Here is a 24,396-nt window from a genome sequence, read left to right as displayed (position 1 = left end):
CTGCAAATGCAGATGATGGATGCATACTGTTAGGATGTCTGCGCAGAGTGCACATTTCCAGCTCTTGAACGATCTTTAACGGAAAAGGGGATTTGAACCTAACGGTCTCATTATTTTTAATGGAGGCTCACGGTTACAGGAATCACATAGCAGCAGATCTTTTAAGTAACACCTTCATCTCCTGCTCCTGTGGTATAACAATGCTGTCTGCTAGTGGCTGTGAGGTACCGTTATGCCAGATGCTCTACTGATCTTTCGCCAACAACGTGTGAGAACAATTTTGAAATTGAAATCAGACTATTGCACTGTCTCACGACTAGAGTTTAAACATGTAATAGAAGAGAGCTGTAAGAGACATGCCCTGAATAATAAAAACACAAAAAAAACTTGTGAAAAAAGAGGAAAAGGTATAACTGTTGCTGTATAAATTATTCATTTGTGTTAAACAAAGTTGTCTGCAAAAACTTTGTCCATCCAAAAACTGGAGAACAAGGCTATTCTGAAGACCCATGATTACATTACACACAGCTGGACTCTATTAACTAATTACGTGACTTCTGAAGGCAGTTGATTGCACTGGATTTTATTTAGGGGTTTTAGAGTAAAGAGGGCTGAAGAGTTTTGCACGTCACACTTTTCAGATTTTATTTGATAAAAATTTGTAAAAATCATGTATCATTTTCGTTCCACTTCACACTTATGTAATATTTTGTGTTTGTCTATCACTTAAAATCTCATTTAAATACATTTAAGTTTGTGGTTGTAAAGTGACAAAATGTGGAAAAGTTCAAGGGGTATGAATACTTTTGCAAGCCACTGTATCTGGGTTCTGAGGCATCTGGATGGACCACGGTAAAGTGTAGTGTGATCAGATGAATCAGCTTTCCAGAAGAAATACATGTAGTGTGCTCAGGACCAAAGACCAAAATGACCATTCAGACTGTTATCAGCATATCCAAAAAAAAAAAACAAAAGCCAGGGTCCTACATGGTATGGGGATGTGCTTCCATGCAATTTTCAACAAGACAGTGTAAAACCACATGCTGCACACATTACAAAGACATAGAAGAACAGTGCAATAAAAAAAAAGAGTGTACGGATATAAGTGTACTGCACTGGCAACCCTGCAGTTTGATTTTCCTGAATTTTCTGATTGGATTTGGAATTGTAATAGATGATGTAATCTTTAAATTTGCTTATAATTGGCATATTTATATTTGATTTTTTTCTTTCCTATACCAGTAAAATATTTCCAGTTCCTAAAAAGTTGTTAATTTGATTAAATTCTGCACTTTTTTGCACCAAAAAAAGTTTGCTTCCCTAAAACACTAGTGTATTAAGTATACTGTTTAAAAAATATGGAAAATATGGGAAATATATATTTAAATACATGCTAAACATACTATTTTGGAACAACTTATGGCAATTTAAGTATATTTCAGTTGTAATTAAGCTTCATTTAAACACAACATAAAAGCATTAAATTGTATGAAGTATATCGTAAAGGTAGTACTTTAAGCAATATGCATTTTTAATCAATATGCTTTAAATTATATGTAAAAAAAAAATATATATATATATATATATATATATATGTATATATATATATAATTATGATATATTATATATAATATTATTATATAATAATTTAAAGCATATTGCTTAAAAATGCATTTTATTGAAATACAGAGAAAGCATATTTAATGTGTATTTTCATAAGATATTTTAAATTAAGAAAATGCGCTTTTAGTATTCTTTACCTAATTAAAACATAATTTTAATGTTCTTAGTTGTACTTCCTTTTCAAAAGAGTTAGACAGAAAGTACTATTTGTTTGAGTGAGGATGTAAGAAATGGTTCTTTCATCACAAGACCCAAACTTTTGCAAGGAATATTTGCATCACTTTTACTTTTATAATGATTCTTTTTTTATTTTGGCCTTTTTTTTTTTTTTTTTAAGTCAGATCTATGGCTTGAACTGTGAACTTTGCTCTCTCTCTCTCTCTCTCTCTCTCTCTCTCTCTCTCTGTTTGCTGACTGGAGAAGAGAGGCTACTGCTACATGTGAACTTAAACTACACACACTATCAATAAAACTAGCTCAAACATGCTTGCCAAGCACAGCAGGCAGTTTCCACCCCATGCAATGCAACACAGTTGGGGGGGCTGGAGGGGGGCCATGACTACATAACTTTAAATCAGGTCTCAGAAATGAAAGTTTGTTCTGCCAGTTCAGTGTATGTATTTATTTATTCAGACAATTGATATGTTAATATACTTAATGTATACAGATCAGTGACAAGGAAACATTTATTTTATATGGGACTGGATGCTGCTATCCCTTTAGTTGCTCTTCTGAGGAGTAACAGGACTTATACCAGTGGGATAAGTCAAGAGAGCGATAGCATCTTCTGGGTGCCCTCTTTCCTCAGTGTTTCTCTAATAGGCTCATGAAACCTCCAGTGGGTTCACCACCCTCTTGATACCATCTGTTCATTTCTTTTACACAGAGATACTGAGTGAATTTTTCAGCAGCTCTAGAAAGATCTTTCACTGATTGCTGGTAAGCCTTGTCCCCCCACACTCCCATCTCTCTGAAAAGCCCTGGTGTGGAGGTACAGGATCTGCAAAGCCTCTGAAGCTTATATCCCTTTATAAATCATTGTTTGTTCAGTTCAGCCATTTTAGTTAAATATATCCCATCATATATCAGACAAATTTAAACAAAATTAGGCAGGTGCATAACAGCCTCTAAACGCTTCCTATAGCTTCCAATGAGAGTCTGGCTTCTGGTTGAAGGTATTTTGGACCATTCTTCTTTACAAACTATCATATAGTTCAGTCAGGTTTGATGGTTTCTGAGCATGAACAGCCTGCTTTAAATCACACCACAGATTTTCAATAATACGTAGGTCTGGGGACTGAGATGATCATTCCAGAACCTTGTACTTGTTCCTCAGTATGAATGCTTTAGTAGATTTTGAGCAGTGTTTAGTGTTTCGGGTCGTTGTCTTGTTGAAGTATCCAACCCGGCGCAACTTTTTCACTGATTCTTCAACATTGTTTCACGAATCTGCTGATATTGACTGGAATCCATAAGACCCTCAACTTTAACAAGATTCCCAGTACCTGTACTGACCACACAGCCCCACAGCATGATGGAACCACTACCAAATTTTACTGTGGGGAGCAAGTGTTTGTCTTGCAATGCTGTTCTAACACACCCCATTCAAATGATCAAGAAGCTAAAGATAACTCTACAGGAGCAGGATTGGTGACCACTGGTATAGGCCTTCACTAGTATATCCTTTCACAGAACTGTAGGTGCAGGTTTAGCTAGGTGGACCACAGTATGAGGTCTAGTCTGAGGCTGGTGTAACAAAATCTCTGTCCTGCTAACTGCATCTGTTCTTGTTGTAAAGAGTTTGTCCTGGCTCTCACCCAACAATTGAGTATGTGAAGACAGAACAAGTGCAAATGCTCTAAAAAATGTGTAAAGCATGATAAAATCTCAGACCATGTCATGTGGCATGAATAGCAATGCTAATCAGGCCCAGTTGAAGGCAAAGGAAAAAAAAAAAGACATTAATATAAAAACAGCAGGGGCTTCAGTTAAAAATAATTTGTTAATGTTTCAGTAGGAACTGTGACAAAAGTATTTTCTGGGTTTAGGCCTTTAAAAAAAGACATTTTCTCCTCACATTGTGAATACCACAGCCACCACCTACCAACCACTAAGCAACACCATAGTAATACCATAGCTACCATCTAGCTTTACCATTGCAACCACCTATCAAAAACAAAAAACAAAGCCAACAAGAAAGATCTTAGCAAATAACCAGTACAAACATATCCTCCCCTAGAAATCACCAATAGAAAAACACTCCCACGGGAACCACAGATTGCATTTTTGCATAATCTTTTTTCTTACTTTATTTTAACTTATTTTACAATATTACTGCTGGGTCATATTTCTAAGATGTTTGTTGTGCCTAAAATAAAATATTAAATAAAAGGGCTGGTTGGTCTGATTGATTTTGAATGCTATGTAAGGAAAAAGAGATAAGCAGATGTTCCTCAGATGTCAGAAATTATCAGTACAGGACAGGATCAGACTGTCTGTAAGAACAAAGGATGGGGTTGTTTGAGAGTTCAGTGGTGTTAAAACCATATGCAGTGATCTATAGAGATGGGTCACCCTTCACCATACCCTCAATAAGTGTCCAAGTTCACACACACAGACGATACATATCTGAAGGACTGACATCTATCATCTTTGTTGTTTGCCTTGTAGTGAGTGACTAAAAAATACATTCTTAATTATGGTTGTATTCACATTTTAAACCACCTCTGAATGTGGTCTGGATCACACATTGGATTTCATGTGGTTTATGGTTGTTCAGATGATCAAAAATCAATCTGGATACAATCTAGATACGCTAAAAATTGGATGGCAGTTTGAACATAGACTTATTGTCTTTTCTTTGAAAAAAATAGTGTTCCTTCCTGTTCATTTAGTTCCCCATATTGTAGAATCAAGAGTGCAGATTGCTGAATCAATGGCAGAGTGCACTAAAGCTGAAGCTAATAGCCCAACGCCCCTTTAAGAGCGCTGTTTTCTCATTTATTTGTCATCAGTCTGTACATTTCTTTAAAGTGACTGGATGAATGTTGTGTTTAACATAATTGTACTCGGCAGTAACTAAGCAATTATCGAGGAGCAAATTCACCATTGTAAATAAGCTCTGTTGATAAACAGGACGCGGGACTTTGAACTAAGTCTGCCAAAAGAGCCATCAAATCCAGTTTTTAGGTCAGCCTTGCTTTTGAGCTGTTCTACAGATGGTAATTAAATCTTTAATTGTCAGGGGGGCAAAACTGGCAAACAGATTTAATTATCGCCCTCAAAATTAAGCACACACATTCGGGCCCCATCTCTACCTGATTTATCTCGCTCCTTTAATACCCTCAGCTTTAATTGTACTATTCAATCAGGGGAAACATCAGTCAAGGACGGGCTCAGGGAACCACAACACTGAGAGCTGAAAGTACAGATCTTAAGGGAATGAGAGAGTAGTGCTCGTCTGACACCAGGCTATTTTGGTCCAGGTGTTTTAGAAAACTGTGACATGGTTTCATGTTTCTACTGTGTGAAAGGCTTGAGTTCAACCTTTTTAAGTAATTTATGGCAACATGCACGTGGAAATTTTAGTAGTAGATAAATTAGCTAGGCATTGGAAGGCAAAAGATCCCCCATTCTTCTGTTAGTCCTCCATTATTTAAAGTTTAATTTATTCCTGTTAACATTTCTGTATAGTCAATAAACCCTGCACTAATGTCAGATTAACATAACATTAAGCCAGGCTCATTCTATAAAGTTCAGAGCACACGGCTCTCTGTGTCTCCCATTGTCTCCACCCATGTCTTCAGTGCTCCAAGCTGTGTTCATTTGTAGCTCCGCCCCCTCATTATCTGTTCCCGGGTGTTTCTAGTTTCCTGTTCCCTCCATGTGTATTTAAGGCCCTATGTTCTCAGTGTTAGTTTGATTGGTCTTTTTTTTTTTATGTGTTCTACGCCGTCAGGTTGCAGTTCCTTTGGTTTTTTGTTTTGTAGTTCATTCAATGTTAATTCCAGTAGTCCTGTCTGTTTATGTAACTTGATTTGAGTTTAGTTTTTGTTTACTGTTTGTTTAATTGTAAATAAATTACCTGCATTTACGTCCGCCTCGTGTCCTCCCTGCTGCAACCCTGACAGTTGGCTGTTTTTGTAACAAAATTGCACTTGAAGCTATAGCTGCTTTTCCATCTACCAGTTTTTTGCTCATTTTGAAAATAAACATACAAAAACTGCAAAAAAAATTGCAAAAAGCCAATAAAAAAAATACTGAAACATTTCAACATTGTTCTCATCCTTAGTTTGCCAATGGTGGAACAAACCATCTTCCACCACCAGAGCAGGAGCTTCCCTCGCTATCTTTAACAAACTTCTGAAGACAGAGCTCTTCAAAGAGTACTTACTCTCCTAACACCTCTAACATACTAACTACTTCTAATCTCATTTCCTTCTTTCCCTCTTTTTCAATTTCCCATTTGGCCTACTTTAGGCCCTGTCTTAAATGTTTTTGTCTTGAACTTCTATGTCCTCTATTACTAAATGTACATCATTATTTGTGATTTGCTTTGGATGAAAGCATCTGCTAAATGTAATGTAATGTAAAAAGGAGTGAAGGAAAAGTATTTTTCACATAAACAATGACTCATCAAGCTGTAGTTTCATTCTTATTGCTTAAGGTTCAGCATAAACACAATCATTATCTGCTCTTATCCTTATCAATAATATTTACCTGATACTCTTTACCCCACAAAAAGAGTCCAGCTTAAATCTATTAATCAATGGCAAATATTTGTATCAGTCCTAAGAATGGTCAGATCATGGCACTTCTTTCAAAGGTTGCTACTGACATTCTGAAATGCTGAATCCTAAGCATACTGTTTCTGAACAATGTCTCTGCTCTCACAGAACTGTCTGGTGTGTTTGGACTCCCAGATGTATGATTGACATCGCTGGGGTGGCATATGAATTTTAGCCCCCACTAAAAGCAAAAAAAATAAAAAATACAAATAGCTGCTTGTTTCTAACAAGTAACCTATGCCATCTTAAGTCTCTGCAAAACTGCACAGAATAGAAACAAACTTTTTTTTTGTTTTGCTAAAAGTTTGTAATTATACACAATTTTGTGAAACATTTGGATGGAAGCCCACCTTGTAATGAATGTGTACTCCTAGCCAAAAAGAAAGCAGGGCAAACATTTCAACATTAAAGTCATCTAAACTCCTCTCCACAACGGAATGTTCAGTTTAATGCAGCCTCTGTTTTGGTTTGTGTGTGTTTGTGTATGTGTGTGTACGGGAGGGCACACTATACTAAGATCTCCGCATTCACAGCAATCTGTTTGGAGGCCCCTGGCTCAGAGACAGGGAGCTGATCACCAGCTGTCTGATGCTCCAGCAGCCCTGTATCCTTCAGCTGATGTTTCAGATCTACCTACACACATTCTCTACAAACACTTTTATATTATGAGAGGCTTGAAATAAAAGCACCACTTGGCATATGGAGGTATGAAAAAATTAGAAATTAAGTTTCTGTGACTTGTGACAGAAATTATGTAATGAAGCTTTACATAATAATCAGGCAGTGTGTTTCAGTTAATGTGTCCTTCTTGGCTTAATAATATTAAACATGTTGAACATTAACACCGAGAAGCATTTCATGAAAATTACATAGTGAGGACACTCTTATAGGTGAGGGTTATTTGAGCAATGCTGTAGAACAGGGGTATTCAATTTAATTTAATAGAAGGTCAATTCAGAGACAATTTCCTTAAGACAAGGCCTGGAAAATCATAATGTCTAAAGTGTCTAACTTGTCTAAATTATACAGCACTCGTTTCAGTGTCCTGTCTTGTGTACTGTAGTAGTCGAAATGAACATTTTAATCCAATGCGCTGATTATCAGTTCTCAAATTGAGCCACATTAATTGTAAATAACGTACTCTTAATTTACTTTTATACTCTTAATAAATATTATTTTCTCATTTCTAGTGTAATTAATTTAAATAAAACAATGATTTTTTGAAAAAAAAAAAAAAAAAAGGATCACAGTCAGATCACATTCTCATCAGAAACAAATCCCTGCAGTGCACTGAACTGGTGTCATGTCTTAATAAAAAAAAGAAAAACAAGCTTTATTTTAACATAATTTTATAATTTTACCAAGTTTAACCCCAGTGTCCTACAGTCATTCAATGATTTCACAGAAGATAGTGACATATTAGTGGTTTATCTAACATCACAAACATGTTGTTGCTATTGTCTAGTTCGGAAGGTAGATTACTTTTTATTTATGCTGAAAATATGGGTTTAAACTCATTGTCTTACCCCTCCATCCTCTCTCTCTCCCTCTCTCTCCCTCTCTCTCTCTCTCTCTCTCTCTCTGATCACATTCTCAATACAAAAAATTGCTCATTTGCTACTGGACTAAGATCGCCTCTTCTTACATGTGACATTTACAATGCATGCCACTAGTCTACAAGTTTCCTGGATTGCTAAATCTATTCTATAACGGATACAAATACCTCTCAATAGTTTATCAGTCTGGATCCAGACCACAGTCCCCCTATTTGTGAACTCTGCCATAGAAGAGACAGGTTTGTTTCCCCTTAAAAGGTCTCCTTCTGCTAAAATGCACTTTTTCTTGTTCTTTGTATAATACTAGGTCTCTCTGAGTTGTACAGTATATGCATGCTGTAAATGCAACTGTTCTTTAGCCTCCCTTGTCTGCAGTAGCTAGTAAAAGAAAATCCTCAGAAATACAAGATGATCAGAGAGATGTAAAATGTCGACCTCAACCAGTGACTGCATGGCCTCACCCACCTTGACTCAGGACCTCCCAAAGGCAGCGCTGAACTTATACTATCTCATTAGGAGGAGCCTACAGCTCCGTTTACTCTGTTAACAGCTTCTGTTTACCTAGCTACTTAGCATTAGCTATCTTGTGTAAGTAACTATAGGTTCCAATAGGATCTCCGGTTGATTTTGCATTTTACAGAGACCTTAAATATACAGTAGGGAAGTCAAATGGTTTAAGGGTTAACTTTCCTAGCACTCCTTTGAGTTTTAGAGCTGTAAAATTAACTGTGGGGGAAGGCAGTACAGTTCTCTCTGCTGCAGTGCCCTTAGCCAATCAGAGACGATATATTTGCATGTATAAATTTTCATAAGCAAAATCCAGTCTTTCTACAGAGACCTCTAATTCAGTGATCTAAAGCAGGGCTAAATAAAAACACACACAAAAAAAAAAAATCACATGGCATTTATTTATTCATACTAGAGACCAAAACTAGACATTTTAAAATGAATGAAAATATGATGGAATGAGACCCTTAAGATCTATTTTTGTACAAAAGATACAGGAATGTGAAGGACCTTTAAATTGGTATATAACATTTTTTATCAAGTGAAGTTTCATGTATACGAGTGTAAAACCTTATTGCAGTAAAAAAAAAGTGAGACTGAACAGTTTAAATGAGGCTGCCCATCTGATGATTTGAGTCATAAGTGTGATCATGAAGTGGGCACTAATGGACCTGAGCGGCGAGTTTGGAGTTTTGCTCTGCTGCTAAACTCATACAATGGCTCATTAACCTGCATATGAAAGGAAACAGGGCTCTACACCTGCTCTGATGGGTTATAAAGACTCATTATATTGAAGTGTTTATCATTCAATTTACATGTCATACTGGTACATTAGCTAACATGTTCAGCTGTTAATAGTGAAGATGAGTATGAGTGACAAGATACGAGACCTTACATAGTACAACTACTTTCCACAGCTTAGGAAGTCGGGGTTAGAGGTCAGCTAAGCTATAGAACCCCTGGAACAGAGAGTACATGTTAAGTATCTAGTGTTACAATTGAGGTAATGTTTAATATCAAACTAATGTGATTTTATATTACTATATAATATTGTGAATAATATATAGTATTTGTTTTGTTTTATTACTTTTCTATGTTTACTACAACCATGGTAACAAAAATACAGTGCAAACTAGTGCTATCAAAGTTAATGCAATAATGCATGTGATTAATTCATAATTTTGCAAAGTTAAGCCCAAACATCCTGATGTAATTCACTCATTTTATTTAGCCTATAGTGGTTTTATCTAGTGGTGTAAACACTATGTTTTCATCTTCAAGTTCAGAAGGTAGATTGCTTTTCACATGTGCTGAAAAATGTATTAAATCTCATAACTAGCTCACTGTTTTACCCTTTTGTCTCTCTCACACCAATGCATGGATTTATGTTTCTCCTGTTTTAAAGTCCTTCCCCTGCTTAAACTGGTAGGACTGAACCAAAAACTGGCTAAATGTAAAGGAAGAGTAAGCTGAATCTTTATTGCAGAGACAGACAGATTAAAAATATATTTGGATATGTTTATTAAACTTTCATGCAGTAGTTAAATAACCCAACATCCGTATCTAATTATTTTAAATGAAATAAAGGTAACACTTTACTTGGATGGTCCATTTGATAACCTCTTTGATGCTCAACTGACATTCAACTAACATTCAACTACATGTCTATTAAATGCAAATGAACTAAAAGGTGACAGTAAATGATTCTCAATTGAATATAACCCTACATTCAACTCTAACCCAAACACTTATCTTATTATTTTAGGATTGGTTTTAGGGTTAGATTTTAAGCTTAGGTTAAAGTTAGGGTTGGGGTTAGGTGTAGGATTCGATTTTATGGTTGATTAAGGGTTAAGGTTAGGGTTAGGTATAGGATTAGGTTCTATTTTCCATCATTTACATTCAACATAAGGTTAAGTTAAATTTAATGGACATTCAATTCAGTGTTAGTTAAATGTCAGTTGAGCGTCAACAAGGCCATAAAATGGACCATCCAAGTAAAGTGTTACTGAAATAAACAGTCTCCTCAGAGTCTAGTCTCTATACACTAAAAAAACCTTTGCAATTAAGACCAAATGATGAATATTAACTCAGTAGTGCATGTGAGGATGTGCTATACTCTGAGACACTGGCACTAGTGCACTGTGGTATGGGCTGAAAGCTAAAGGCTGAGAGCTGAAGAGAAGAACACCAGTGTTTGTGTTCTCTCTTCAGGCTCCTGTTCAGAAGCTGAATTGTATGCTGGGTTGGGTTGAGGTCTGGAGATTGACTTGGCCTAAAATCTTCCTCTTTTTTTTTTTCTAATGAAGCCCTTTGTTATGTTGGCAGGGTGTTTTGGGTCATTGTCTTGTTGGATGATGAAGTTTTTGATTAGATTGGATGAATTTCTCTATAAATTGGCAGACAGAATGTTGAGTTTGTATGTTTTGGATCAAGAGCCGATCCTTTCTTTCTCCACATTTTGGCCTTCCCAGATCCTTGGTTGGAGTAAAATTGGTTTCATTAGACCATAAAACTTTGTTCCAGAACTTTTGTGGCTCATCTCTCATCTCCGTTTCTTCATGGGTTCCAGGACTGGCCTCCTGCTTTCGTACTGCTGGTTGATTGCATCTGGTGGTATCGTGTAGTATTTAAACGGTGGGTTTTGGTAACTTCACCCCTGGCCTGTGGTGGCTCACGGTGAGGTCAATGACTGTTTTTTTTTTCTCAGAGCTCTCACAGTGTTTGCTATTAATTTGCTACTAATTTTGTCCTTAGCTGACCTCTTCAATGATTGATTTTTGGTACACCAGGGGTTTCTTTCCTTTTTTTAAAGGCCATTCTGAATGGTTATTCTGGCTATGCTTAGTGTTTGAACAACAGCTCTGAGTGATGTATGTTATTTTGTTCTTTTCAGCTTAAAAATGGTTTGCTTGTATCACATAGACAACTCTCTGGTCTATGTATTTGTTTATCCTTTTAAACAGCAAACTTGAGTGCAAAATAAAAGGTGCCATGAATTTTAAACAGTAAACTCTAGTCTAAATTGAAATTGAAATTTTAATTGAAATCACAGATAAACCACCTTCGTTTTATTCAAAACTGTGTTTTCAATATAATAAATTATACGGGTGAAAACTTGTATGCTGGTAAATAATCTAATTAAGTGAAGATTCATTATACCTAAAAAAGTCTAACAAAAAAAAAACTACATTTATCAGACTGAACTGTAAAAGAAAAAAAAAACATAAGTAATACATAAGTTTTAATTTCCTGCACCAGAGAAAAACTAAGAATGTGAAAATGCATTTTTGGGATGATGGACTTCAGTGGGTTAGTGGTAGTCAGTACCCTGAATATTATAAAATTACTGTTAGTAATTTTAAATATGTACATTAAGATAACAATTTTTATTTAATTTGTATTGCAGCCTCAATTCACTATAAAATTGAACAAGCACAAAAGACGTACTAATTCTCTTAATTATGGGTGTATTTTGGGTTTAACGTGAAAAAAAAAAAAAAAAAAAAACACACAAAAAAAAACAGTGTGCCAGTTGCCATTCCCTTTAAGAGGTAGGTGTGCTCTGACTTTGGCACTTTCCTATCTTAACAGTGCGGCACTTTGTGCGTCTCAGCAATAACTTTAATTTTTAAGGTCTTTGGCAAATATATAATGATTTGCATGTTCAGTCCAAGATTTTCAGAGGAAACACATTAAGCAACATTGTATACATGTAAATAGATTCCATAAAGAAACATTATAATAACATGAAAGAACTACTAATGAGTTTAAAATGAAAAGAAATATCTCACCCCTTTTGATATATAGTGGCCTTGTTTAAGGGCATTATATGTTAGTAGACAATGATAATGTTGTGGGTGTTGAGTTAATTACTTGAAACCTCATGGTCTGTGCTGTTATTTTATGTACCTGCTTGTCTGTAGATCATTGCAAGCTATTTTCATACGTTTCAGTGTAAACCAACACTAACTACATTAAATGTCAACCTTTATTTTTTTATTATTTAGTTTGCTTTATTCTCTGATAGTTTAACCATATAAAAATGAGAAATCTAAAGATAAAATTAGCACATATTTCACATGGGGTATAAGAGATGTCTGAAAAAATAATGACAAGATAAGATATGTTTTGAAATATGTGCACTCCCACCTCTTGTCATTGACATTGGAATATAAGCTGATCTTGATTATTCTAGAAGACACAGAGGGCAGTGGTGGATAAAAGTTTAGTGCAAACAGCTGCTGCTGGTGGATGTTTCTTTTTGTCTATTAGAACGTGTGAAAGTGGTGCACAGTTAAAACCTGCTAACATGACCTTTATTGGCAGCTTCACACATGCCCCTGGTTGAGACTGGTGGGCCAAGATCCAAGCAGTGTTCTTTATTAGCTTAGTTGGGTCCTGATAGGTTGTTCTGAGTGCCAGATGAGTGGGCTGTTATGTGCATTAAAACACCGACTGATCAAGCTGCTCCTGCTGCTACAAGCTGAATCACAAGCTGGCTTAGTTTCACCACTACTGCGCAAAGAGCTCAGATTCCAACAGTAATTCGGCTCTTTTAAATTGTAATGATTCCAGGAATGAGTTCCAAAATTATTCAACAAGCGTTAATCTACAACTCAAGACAATGGCTGGGTTAATGGCGCTAAGCCGTGCAAAATGTGTGCATGGTAATGAAGTCCCAGTTATAGACTCTTCATAAGTGTCCTGCTTTGTTTTATTAGCTTTGCAGTATTTTTATACGTATCTTCAGCAAAAAGGCAATCAGATCCGTGATAATGGGGTGATGCGTTTTAAGAACGAATGCTCAACAGCAGTTTTGGCTTCAAAATGTATGTGCTAAATTTAAAAGAGGAAAAAAGTTCAGTCAATTAAAAGCCAGGGAATGGAGCAGGTTTCAAAGCTAGGATAAATTGCTAACCCATGTCTGCAGCTTTGCCTGTGCCTTTGTCCATATAAATGGACCTAAAAAAAACTACAGTAAAATACTAGAATTTTACCAAAAATTAACAGCGTGCCTTATAATTCGATGTGCCTTGTGTATGAATTTTACCAGTCAGGTTTTCTGGAACAATAAAGACACTCTGCTGAAGTACAGCATTATAAAGGAGTGTCAGTGAAGTTTCTCCAGCACTGAGGCTGGAGCAGTATTAGCATTAGCCGCTAACCACAGCACTAACTATATTGCCGCTCAGAGGTGAGTATATTGGACTGTAGTCTGCGTGTTTACAGTATTAAAACCGCTAGCTGATAGTGCTCTGGCCAACCAGAACACTCATGGTTCCTTACTGTAGCTCTGTCGGGCGGCATTTACTAGCGCTAAATGCGCTGTTAAAAATATTGGAAGTCTAAGCTTACTCTAAAGAAATGGAAGCACTTTACTCACCCAAATAAACAGTTTTCAGGAGATAAATCTGTGTAGATTAACATCCAGCGCTCATTTGACTATGAAAGAAAGTGTTTCTTTAAGAATTACATTGTTTACATTACGTTTTATTTACTGAATTAAAAGGGAAACATGGCGATAACCCTGTTCCTTACTTTTGAGGCTTAAAATGCACCTTATACTCCAGTGTGCCTTATGTATGAAATTAGATCAGAATATAGACTTTCATTGATAGCGGCCTTATAATAGTCCGTAAAATACAGTAAATCAAACAAACTGAAGAGGAGATCAGCTGGCAGGTACTGAAGCTATCAAAACTTGTTAAAGCAAGTGGATACTAGGCTAAAAGCTAACCCAGCTGACCAGCTACCCTTTCTTCAACTAGCACAGCAATACTTTCTGCTAAGAACTCAAGTAATAACATAAATAAGCACAAATGTTCTTGTTATATAGCTAGGTGAGGCTAGGCTATGCTTGAGCCATTTTGTTTTCAAGGATTCAAGGAGATTTTATTGTCATTCGCACAAAATTGTGATCTCACGATCCAGTTTTACACCCAAAGAACTGTTATTAATAGATATATAGATAAAAAAAAGAATGCAATAATAGAAATAGAATATACAAAAAAGATAGATAAATATCCCAAGAATAAAAAAATAAATAGAGAGTAGAAGGTTCAGCAACATGAAGTCCAGAGTGCAAGTGTGCTATAGCAGCATGATAATGTGAATTAGAGCAGTGGAGATAAAGTGTCTCAGTGCAAGTAAAGTGACCATGTTGGTAAACAGTAAACAGTAATTTGTCCTTGGTGTCAGTGCAGTGTGTTGTTAAGTGGAGTTTAAGAGTCTTACAGCTTCCGGAATGAAGCTGTTTCTGAGTCTTGTTGTTTTGCTTGATGTATAAAATGAATAATAATGCATAGAGGCGTAGTAAATGAGTGTGTGAAACTATTTCTGAAAATGTTTAACCCCAAATAAAGTCAAACTTACATGGTAAAGTACAACTTAGAATATCAAACAAATGCATTCAGTGACAACTTCGTATATTCCTCAACTTTAACAATGCTCAATTTGAATAATGTAATTTTCTCACTTCGTAATAATATCAATAAAGGCAAGTCATTTAAATCTAAAACACCCTCTCTAAGTTTGTCTTACATCGCAAGCTATTAGAAATCTACTGATACTCCACAATGTCTGGAAATGATTCATTTCTTCCAGTTTCAAAAGTAATATAAGAGCATGACAAATATTCCTAATTTTAGTTTAAACAAATACGAACAGAGCAGACATTTGTTTCCACTGAAGCTCTACTTAAACTAACCTTTATAATGAATCTGGGAGAAATCCTCAAGAGAAAACTCATTAACTTTGCTCTTATTGCTGGCGCCTAACGGTTGATCAATGTCTTGGCCCTAATCCCCTTTTTAAAATGTCACATCCACTCAAGATCACATTATTCACTATATAGGGTGAGGCCTCTCAGCATTTATTTCCCCCAGGCTAAAGTTTGGAAATAAATCCTGAACAGCTGTAAGTTAAATGTTCATGTAGATGAGACCAAATATAACGTCTAAAATACTGAGATATTTAGATAATTGTACAAATTTGTTTAAGCTTCAGTTATAAATGGTTTTAATATATCTGCTTAAAATGCATCTTAAAGAATATGCTTCATATTGGTCATATAAGGTAGTATATATTTAGAAAAAAGTACAATTAATCATATCCATGTATTTCCTGTCCTCCACTCAGATTCAGAAACACTAGATGGCTCACAAGCATCACAAAAAGAGATTTATATGCAGATTTGGATTAAAGCACCAGATGAGCTATAACTGCAGGTCAGTTCTGAATATTGTCAGAACATGCAGTATAAACTGAAGTGCAGTATTCACACATTCATATTTCAACCTTTGTTGTACGTCAGCTTTATCTTCACAGACAGTAAAGGAGATCTATCAGTGGGACGTTATTTCCAGACCTCCTAAGAGTCATTAATGCTCATGTAGGTTTAGATCAAGAGCCAAAAGTAATTTACAGATTAATAGGGCTGCAGCGATTAGTCAATATATTTGACAATGTTGATTATTTAAATTCGTCAACTACAAATTTCATTGTCGACTAATCGTTAATTTATAAACAGTCCTGCATTACACAAAGTGCTGAGGGACAGAAGCGCAGTGGGAGATAAATGGGGGTAAAATGGCTCACTTACACAGTTTACGCTCAACTTAGTCTGTCTCTCCAAAAGTACTCAAACACAACAGACTACATATTTACTCACTAAATATCAACATCTAAACAACATCTAGACATTTAAATGCCTTTTAAATATCATGTTCAACTGTTTCTATTGTTTTTAGAGGCAGATATAATCGCTGACTAATCGACTAATCCAAAAAAATAATCATTAGGATGGTCGACTACCAAAATAGTCATTAGTCGGAGCTCTACAGATTATTAGGTGTAAAAATCGAATGTTGCATTGTGAAAGCTTGGATCTAAAACATTTATTTTCCCTTAATTTCTCTAAAATTTGAATCAATGTTCTGCTGGAAGACAGAAAACAACACTGTCTTTACATCGTGGCCAATTTTCTTCCTATAGTGGAGAAGAGTAGTAACAACCTTGCTTATTAGATTAGTTTAAGTGGGTTTTAAGTGTGGCAATAATTCAGAAATGCTCATATTCTGCACTAATTCAATTGTAAACACCTAGTTATATGTCCATTGACATGCAAAAGTCATAAAGTAATAGATCAAGGGACAGCTTGGGAATGGCCACACCTGTATAAGTTGTGAGGTGTTATCTGGTGGTGTGCCACTTGAATAGGGCATTCAATTTCCAAAGATGTGCAAAAATGTGTTTTACCATTCTTCAAGCCATAGTGTCATGTATGTAGTGGCAATATGTCATAGGCATTGCCACACAAAGACTTTTACACAGAGCTCACCTAACATTCCTGCTCTGTACAGCTTGTATCTTTCAGCTGTAAAGAGCCAGTATGTGAAAGGGTAGTAAACTGATACTAAGGGCCCAATTTTAGCAATCTATAGGCAGGTTGTTGACCACGCACTGTACAGCTGGATTTATGGCGTGTCAGTGTGTCTTTGGTATAGTGAGAACAGAAAAGACGTGGCTTGTGCAGCTTAAAATGTGGAAAAGACATGTACAAATTATTTTAATTAATGTTAATGTTTTGGGTTTAATGGGAAATAAACCAATCAGCGTTTCACTTGTCATTCCCTTTAAGAGGCAGGTGAGCTCTGACTTTGGCGCTTTGGTATCTTAACAGGGTGGTGCTTTGCATGTCTCAGCAGAGTAAACTGTGAAGTCTAGCAGGTAATTTATGGGAACCACAATGATATTTTAATTTGTATTCTGTTTATTGGTGATGTAAAAGTTGGATTTGCAAGCTGCAGCATATGCTGAGCTCACGCGCATCTGCACAGGTAAGACGGGTATGGACGGGTGACTATTGACTGTTGTCAGGGTTTAAATAGGTCAGTGGTGCACCTGTGTTTTTTGCCAGAAACCTACCAGAACACACCTCACTTCCAGACCACCGCACCCATCAGCATAGAGATATTCTTAAACTCTGATGCTTTTAAAGGCGTGGGCTTAAGGCCTTGGAGTGTAAGTTAGCAAAGGGCATTGCGACATGCCTTGCACAGGGTGTACGATAGGGCTCTGTGTTTGATAAATGAATCAAAATAAAGCATGCAGCATCACTTATGTAGAGTAGAGAGTAAAAATGAACTTAAACCTGAAGTTTTTCTGCTCCCTGCCAGCTCTCTCTCACACTCTCTGTATAGAGCAGTGCTGTAAACACTGGCTGGGGAAAAGTTAGGGAGGTGGGGGTGGAGCGAAGGCCTGCCACTGCGGCTTAGAAGTCATTGGTTCACGAGTTAATGAGTGAGGAAACACTAAAATTGACAAACTTTAAACACTTTAAACAAATAAGACATTGTTTGGTATAAATTGTTCAGTCTCTTTGCAAATTCGGCCAAAAATCGAAAAGTTTTTTTCTGCCATTTTTGGCTGAATTATTGTGGTTGCCAAATATTGGGTGAATCCCTGCCCAGCACACCAGTCAATTCTATGCCAGTCAGATATCCAGAAGGTCTGTATTCATCTAAATGTTTTTCTCTTTTCTCTTCACTATTCCAGACTTCCCTGTTGGGAAGTTTCAGTACCTCAACAACAAGAAACATCATCTCAGCCGCTAATCTCTGTATAACAGAAGATATGTGACTGGCTCCAGGAGAGGAAGCTGCTCTCTGCTATGTTTAACTAGAACGATCAAACTTTTTCTATAGTTCACACCAAACAGCAACACCAATCTGCCGACAATTGTGTCTGCGTCTGTTTTAGAGTGAAGTGTGCTTCAGTTCACTGCTGCAGAAGACTTTTTTACCATGGAATTTAGCTGCAGTGGAGGAGTTTCTCAGTCCTCGTCAGTCAGTGCTGTATTGTCTACATAGTAATCTGCTGTTTTAAATTTTGACTCTATACAGATGCGTATATTGATACTGTAGTAGAAACTAATATTAACAACGGCAGGAATTTCATAGTGGACCATGGAGCATATTTTTAAGGGGGGTTTGGTTAAAATAAAACTGATATGTAATTAATTAACAAAGTACTCTGATGTCCCATACAGGGCTAGAATGTTCATGCAAGTATTTTTGTCTCTGTGAAGAATTAAATGTATGGCTACTGCACGCCCATGCAGTCAATTTCCCTTTTTTAGGCCCCTCCCTTTAAAGCCTATAATAGATGAAACCAAATCACAAAGCTTTTCAATAATTGTAGCCCCCCAAAATTACTTCTGAATAGGGTTGTGCCATGTATAGCCCTGCAAAACATTAAGAGACCACTTTTCTAAAAAAAAAATTGAGAATTCCAAAAATCAATATTTGGTGGAATAACCCTGGTATTTAATCACAGTTTTTATGCATCTTGGCATGTTCTGCTCAAACAGTCTTACACACTGCTTTTGAATAACTTCATGCCACTCCTGGTGCAAAAATTCAAGCAGTTCAGCTTGGTTTAATGGCTTGTGATCATCCATCTTCCTCTTGATTGATTATATTCCAGAGGTGTTCAATCTGGTAAAATTAAAAAAAATAATAAAATAATTAAGTTTTCGAAACGATAAAAAACTCCATATTGTGATAATAGGGTTATTTTGTCTTGAGATAATTGTTTGTTTATATGCATGTGCTAAATATTCTGTACTTTAGTAATGTGGTAGATTTTTTGTTATATTATTTATTTTGTTTCATTATTATTTTATATAAAATCAGTGTAATAATTAATTACTGTCATTTAGAAAACATACAAAATAATATATATCCTTCTTTTATTTTTATTTAAAATGTAAACTTATACAAAATAAAACTTTATTTTACATTTATAAAGTTGCAGTAGTATATTTTATATTGCCAAGAATATGGTTATCACTGAAATACCCTAAAATATTGTGATATTATGTTCGACTATATCGACCACCCCTACTACTGATATGTTAGTAAGGGAAGATGTGTTATCAGTAATTTCTTGCCTGTTAAAAACACTCCTCTGATTTGACAGAATGACCGGTGATTATATTCTTCACAAGTGTTTCCTGTCTTACATTTATTAGTGCTGATCTTGTAGCTCTGTAACAAGGTAAAATCAATAGCCTATGAATGTATTACAGCCTGAGGTTATTAAAAACTATTCCCGAGTGCCTTGTTTAGACAGCCCTACAGCTATTCAGAGTGACATCCTGAAACTTACAATTATCAGCAGTTCAGAGTGTTTCTGTCAGCTTAAAGACCTCAGTTTCTGAGAATACAACACTTGATGTATATTAAGGAAGAGAAAAACTAAAAAAAATCTTTGATAACCACAATAATCAGATCAGAATACAGTCACAAAACATGACAGATCTTTTTATGGTCCAGAAATATCATTAGGTTTATTTTCTTATGCACCTGACAAGTTGTACAAGTGCTAAGAACAAAGCACTTAACTTTTATCACAGTGCTTTATCTAAAAATACATTGTAATAGGATTAAAAGAGCCAGTAAGCATTTCCTGTCCCAGAGTGATGGGAGGAAATTTGCATCGCAGTTATAAAGAGGGACTTTAGATACGTGCAGCGCTAAATTTTCCCTGTAAAAAGATGACCTTGCATTTAAGGCAAAAAAAAAAAAACTGTGCTCTCAGCATTAGGTGTGTGAAATAGTAGAAGTTCCAGGTTCCATTAAACTAGAAATTGTAAATTAATGCGCAGTGTCTGTGGCTTAAACTTGGCAGAGCGCTGTATAGATTGTTGGCATTTCCTCCCCCGCAGCCGAAACGCCTCCGCTCATTTAATAGTAACTGGATGCTTTATTATGCAGAATAGCTGCCTGGACGGACTGAGCCAAAGCTGTCCTCTGAGAGGGTTTGCTAATTCCATTTCTCCTCTCGGCATGCCAGCGCAATGCCAAAACATCCTGGATACGCACTCGCTGTCGCAGCGTACTTCGTAAAGAGGTGGTAGCATAAAAGAACACTTATGCGAGTGTTAGCTACATACATAATGTAGGGTGTTCAGAAGAGGAGTAGCTAGGCACTATAGCTAAATTAGCCTAGCCCTTAAGTGCCACTAGTAATGTTTAATAGAAGCAATGACATAAAAGAGGTATATAAACATGGCACTGTTCTCAAAATCTCGATTTTACAGCACATCATCTTTTTTACTTTATGTAAACTGTAACTTTATCTGCTTCCTACTTTTCTAACCCTCAAGAGCACAAACCTGAATACTGATACAGTATTTACCACTGTAATTAATTGGGTAATAAAGTAAATTAATTGAGCAGCTCGATTATGTTTATCTTTTCTTATTGTGATAAAAACGGTACATGACTATACATATTTTAAAGTTTAAATCATAATGTAACAAATGACAATTTGTATTAAAACATTTGGGTCTAAAAAAATGTATAAAAGTTATATGGAATTTAATAAATTTCATTAAAGCATTTGAATTTTAAAAGGAGATTTATCTCAAGCACTAAAACAGCACATCTACATTCTGTAACTGAGGACAGATCAACATGCATTCACTACCTGTTCTTTGATGCAACCAGAAAGTTTCATATTTACAGCTCTGGAAAAAAATAAGAGACCACTTGCAAATGATGAGTTTCTTTAATATTACCAAATTGAAAACCTCTGGATTATCATCAAGCGGAGGATGGATGATCACAAGGCATCAAACCAAACTGAACTACTTGAATTTTTGCACCAGGAGTGGCATAAAGTTATCCAAAAGCAGAGTGTAAGACTGATGGAGGAGAACATGCCAAGATGCATGAAAACTGATCAAAAAACAGGGTTATTCCACCAACTTTATGAATATGAACTTGTTTTCTTTGCAATATTTGAGGTCTGAAAGCTACTGCATCTTTTTTTTTTTGTTATTTCAGCCGTTTCTCATTTTCTGCAAATAACTGCTCTAAATGTTGTTTGTTGTTCGTAGTTCGTATTTAGTTTGTATGTTCATTTTACTCAAACATATACCTATAAATAGCAAAATCTGAGAAACTGATTTAGAAACTGAGGTGGTCTCTTATTTTTTTCCAGAGCTGTATGTCACTGCGACTGTATTATTTAAAGAGGAGAACATGAAGTTGGAATATATTATAGACATTTTAAAGGGTTTGTGACACATATCACAATGTGCTCTTTTGAATTCAGAATACCTACTCTTAGGTTCTAAATTCTAAAATCTAAAAAAAAAAAACATACAATATGTCTACATATTGTTAGAAATCTAAAACTTCTGGAACTGAAAGTGTTGAAAGTGTTGTATAACTTAATCCAATAGGAATCACATCAACTAGGCCAAGCATTAAAGTCAACTCTTATTTAGTCTTCACCATTTTGATCTAAGGTTGGCAAATGGTCAGGGCTTAAAAATCAATGAAGGAAGAGGAAGGTCATTAAGTTTATGGGAAATCTTACAGCCAAGCATAAAGTTATGAATGATTCTCTCCCTGCAGAAGGATCCTTCATTAAGCATGAGAATATTCTAGATGGAATTTACATCTACTGACCAAGTCATGAAAAAAAAAAAAAAACTCACTCTCTCCTATTAAAGCTTCAATCATATAAAAGTTATTCACTCTGGATGAGGAGCTTGAAAGAAGAAAGAAAGTAAGCCGTCCCCTGATGTGCATTTATGTTGCATTTCTGATGTAGTATCTCTGAGATCTTAGAGATAAGTCCTATTATAAAGCCTTTTAAATCAGTGATGGATTTAAACTATAAATGGTATTTATAGTTCCTGTTCTCCCCTACAGCGTGTAGAAATTGTGCTTTAAGCCACCACTAAATGACACACTTTACACACGCATTCCTGGACAAGCTGAGATATACCATCAAGCGGAATGATGCACTAGAGTTACTGTTATTTTGTTAGTATGGTAGCTAGCTCACCGCTAATGTTACTATGTTAGCTAGCTCTCCATTAACCTTAGTTCTCTTTCTAGTAATGTAGCTAGATAACTCGCTGCTAATGTCAGTATGTTAGCTAGCTCTCCGTTAACCTTAGTTCTCTTTCCTGTAACATTAGCTAACTCACTGCTAAAGTTAGCATGTGTTTTCCCACCAGCATTAAACGCACAGTCTGAAAATGTAATACCTACAGCAAACTTACAGTAAATTTAAGACAATTTAAGATCTTAATTACAACGATTTTAATTTAAGACATTTTAAAACTGTTTAAGGACCCTGTTAATGATGATGCTATTAATTGATTTTACCAAATTAAAAAGCTCTGGAATATAATCAAGAGGAAGATGGATGATCACAAGCCATCGTTAACCAAAAGCAGAATTATCCAAAAGCAGTGTGTAAGACTGGTGGAGGAGAACATGCCAAGATGGATGAAAACTGTGATTAAAACCAGGGTTATTCCACCAAATATTGTTTTTCTAAACTTTTAAAATTTTATGAAAATGAACTTGTTTTCTTTGTATTATTATTTTTGTTATTTCAGCCATTTCTTATTTTCTGCATATAAATGACTATGTTTATTTTGAATTTGGGAGATGTTGCCTGTAGTTTATAGAATAAAACAACAGTGTTAATTTTACTCAAACATATACCTATAAATAGCAAAATCAGAGAAACTGATTTAGAAAATGAAGCGGTCTTTTATGTTTTTTTTCCCCAGAGCTGTATATAAAAGAGAAAAATGCTACATAGCTTTGCTTAAACATTAAAAATTATCCTGTTTGAGGATTTGTAATCACTGGACAAGCATTTGCACCAACAGGCCACAGAAATGACTTTGGCTCTGGCCCTTTTGCCCTCAAATCATACTCTCAAGTGCTTTTTGTTGTTGTGTATAATAATTGTTTTTAACCTATTGTTCCAGAGCAGTTTCACAGAGGCACAGATCAATCAGCCTCGCTGCAGGAATACAGATCGTGGGTCAGCTGGGTTTCTGCAAACTTAATTGCTCGTGGGCACCCCCTGTGGTGCAGTACTGACAGAAATTTAATTTCTGTCAATTTCAGTTTCTTGGATATGTGCATTACCACACTACTAAAAATGTCAATAGTAAACAATTATAAATGTATCTTTAAAAATGTCACAGATTGCATTTCATTTTTAAATATTTTATGTTGTTATTAATGTGTAAATATTAAGTATGAGACTTATTTGTTTGGGGCAAATGCTCAAATGTGGTTTTACAAGTCTATTTTCAACCCTGTTACTTTGCCTAAGTATTAAACACTTAGATTTTACATTTACAGCTGTTTAGTGAAATAAAATGTTAGAGCTGCACAATAAATCATATTCTTATCATTATTGTGATACGAGTTTCACAATGAACACACAATCTGTATGCAACAACAAGAGGGGCTCTTTACACTACAGACTGGGATCACATGACATAACTTGTCTGGAGGCAGAATGAGGTAGAGTGAGTTAGAGGTCTACAGTGAAGCCACGCATCAAACTACTTCTTAGCCTGGGATGCCATGCCTAGTACTGAGAACTAGTACTGAGAAGCTTAGAACCGAGTCCTAATGAGTAGGTTGGGTAATTGGCCGTGTAAATAGGGAGAAAATTAGAAAAATAAATAAAACAAAAACAAAAAATAAACAAACATGCACCGGATCAAATTTAACCGGGAACAACATTGCTGTTCCTGACAAATGAACATAACAGAAGGGTTAAAACATGGTAAACATAGTCCATCTATGGAAATTAGGGATGTTCTAGGGAAATTACTGATGTTTCTTACAGTTAAACATGACAGGAGACTTCAGCATAAAGAAACAGCATTGAGCAACTACTGTAACAGCTGTTCTACTAGACTACTAGTAGATAAAATGAGGAGATACGCTAAAATATTAGAGTATAAAAGATTTTGTAGAATATTATGTTCAGGTATTTTAATAATCTACCATGTTAATAAGGGGCAGAACTGCTAATCAAATTCTTGCTGAGTCTAAAATCTGAAGTCAGGGATTACACTGTGG

This window comes from Astyanax mexicanus, chromosome 3, assembly GCF_023375975.1.
Source record: "Astyanax mexicanus isolate ESR-SI-001 chromosome 3, AstMex3_surface, whole genome shotgun sequence".
NCBI lineage: Eukaryota > Metazoa > Chordata > Actinopteri > Characiformes > Acestrorhamphidae > Astyanax > Astyanax mexicanus.
The sequence above is the reverse complement of the archived record's forward strand: the minus strand, read 5'-3'. Positions refer to the sequence as shown.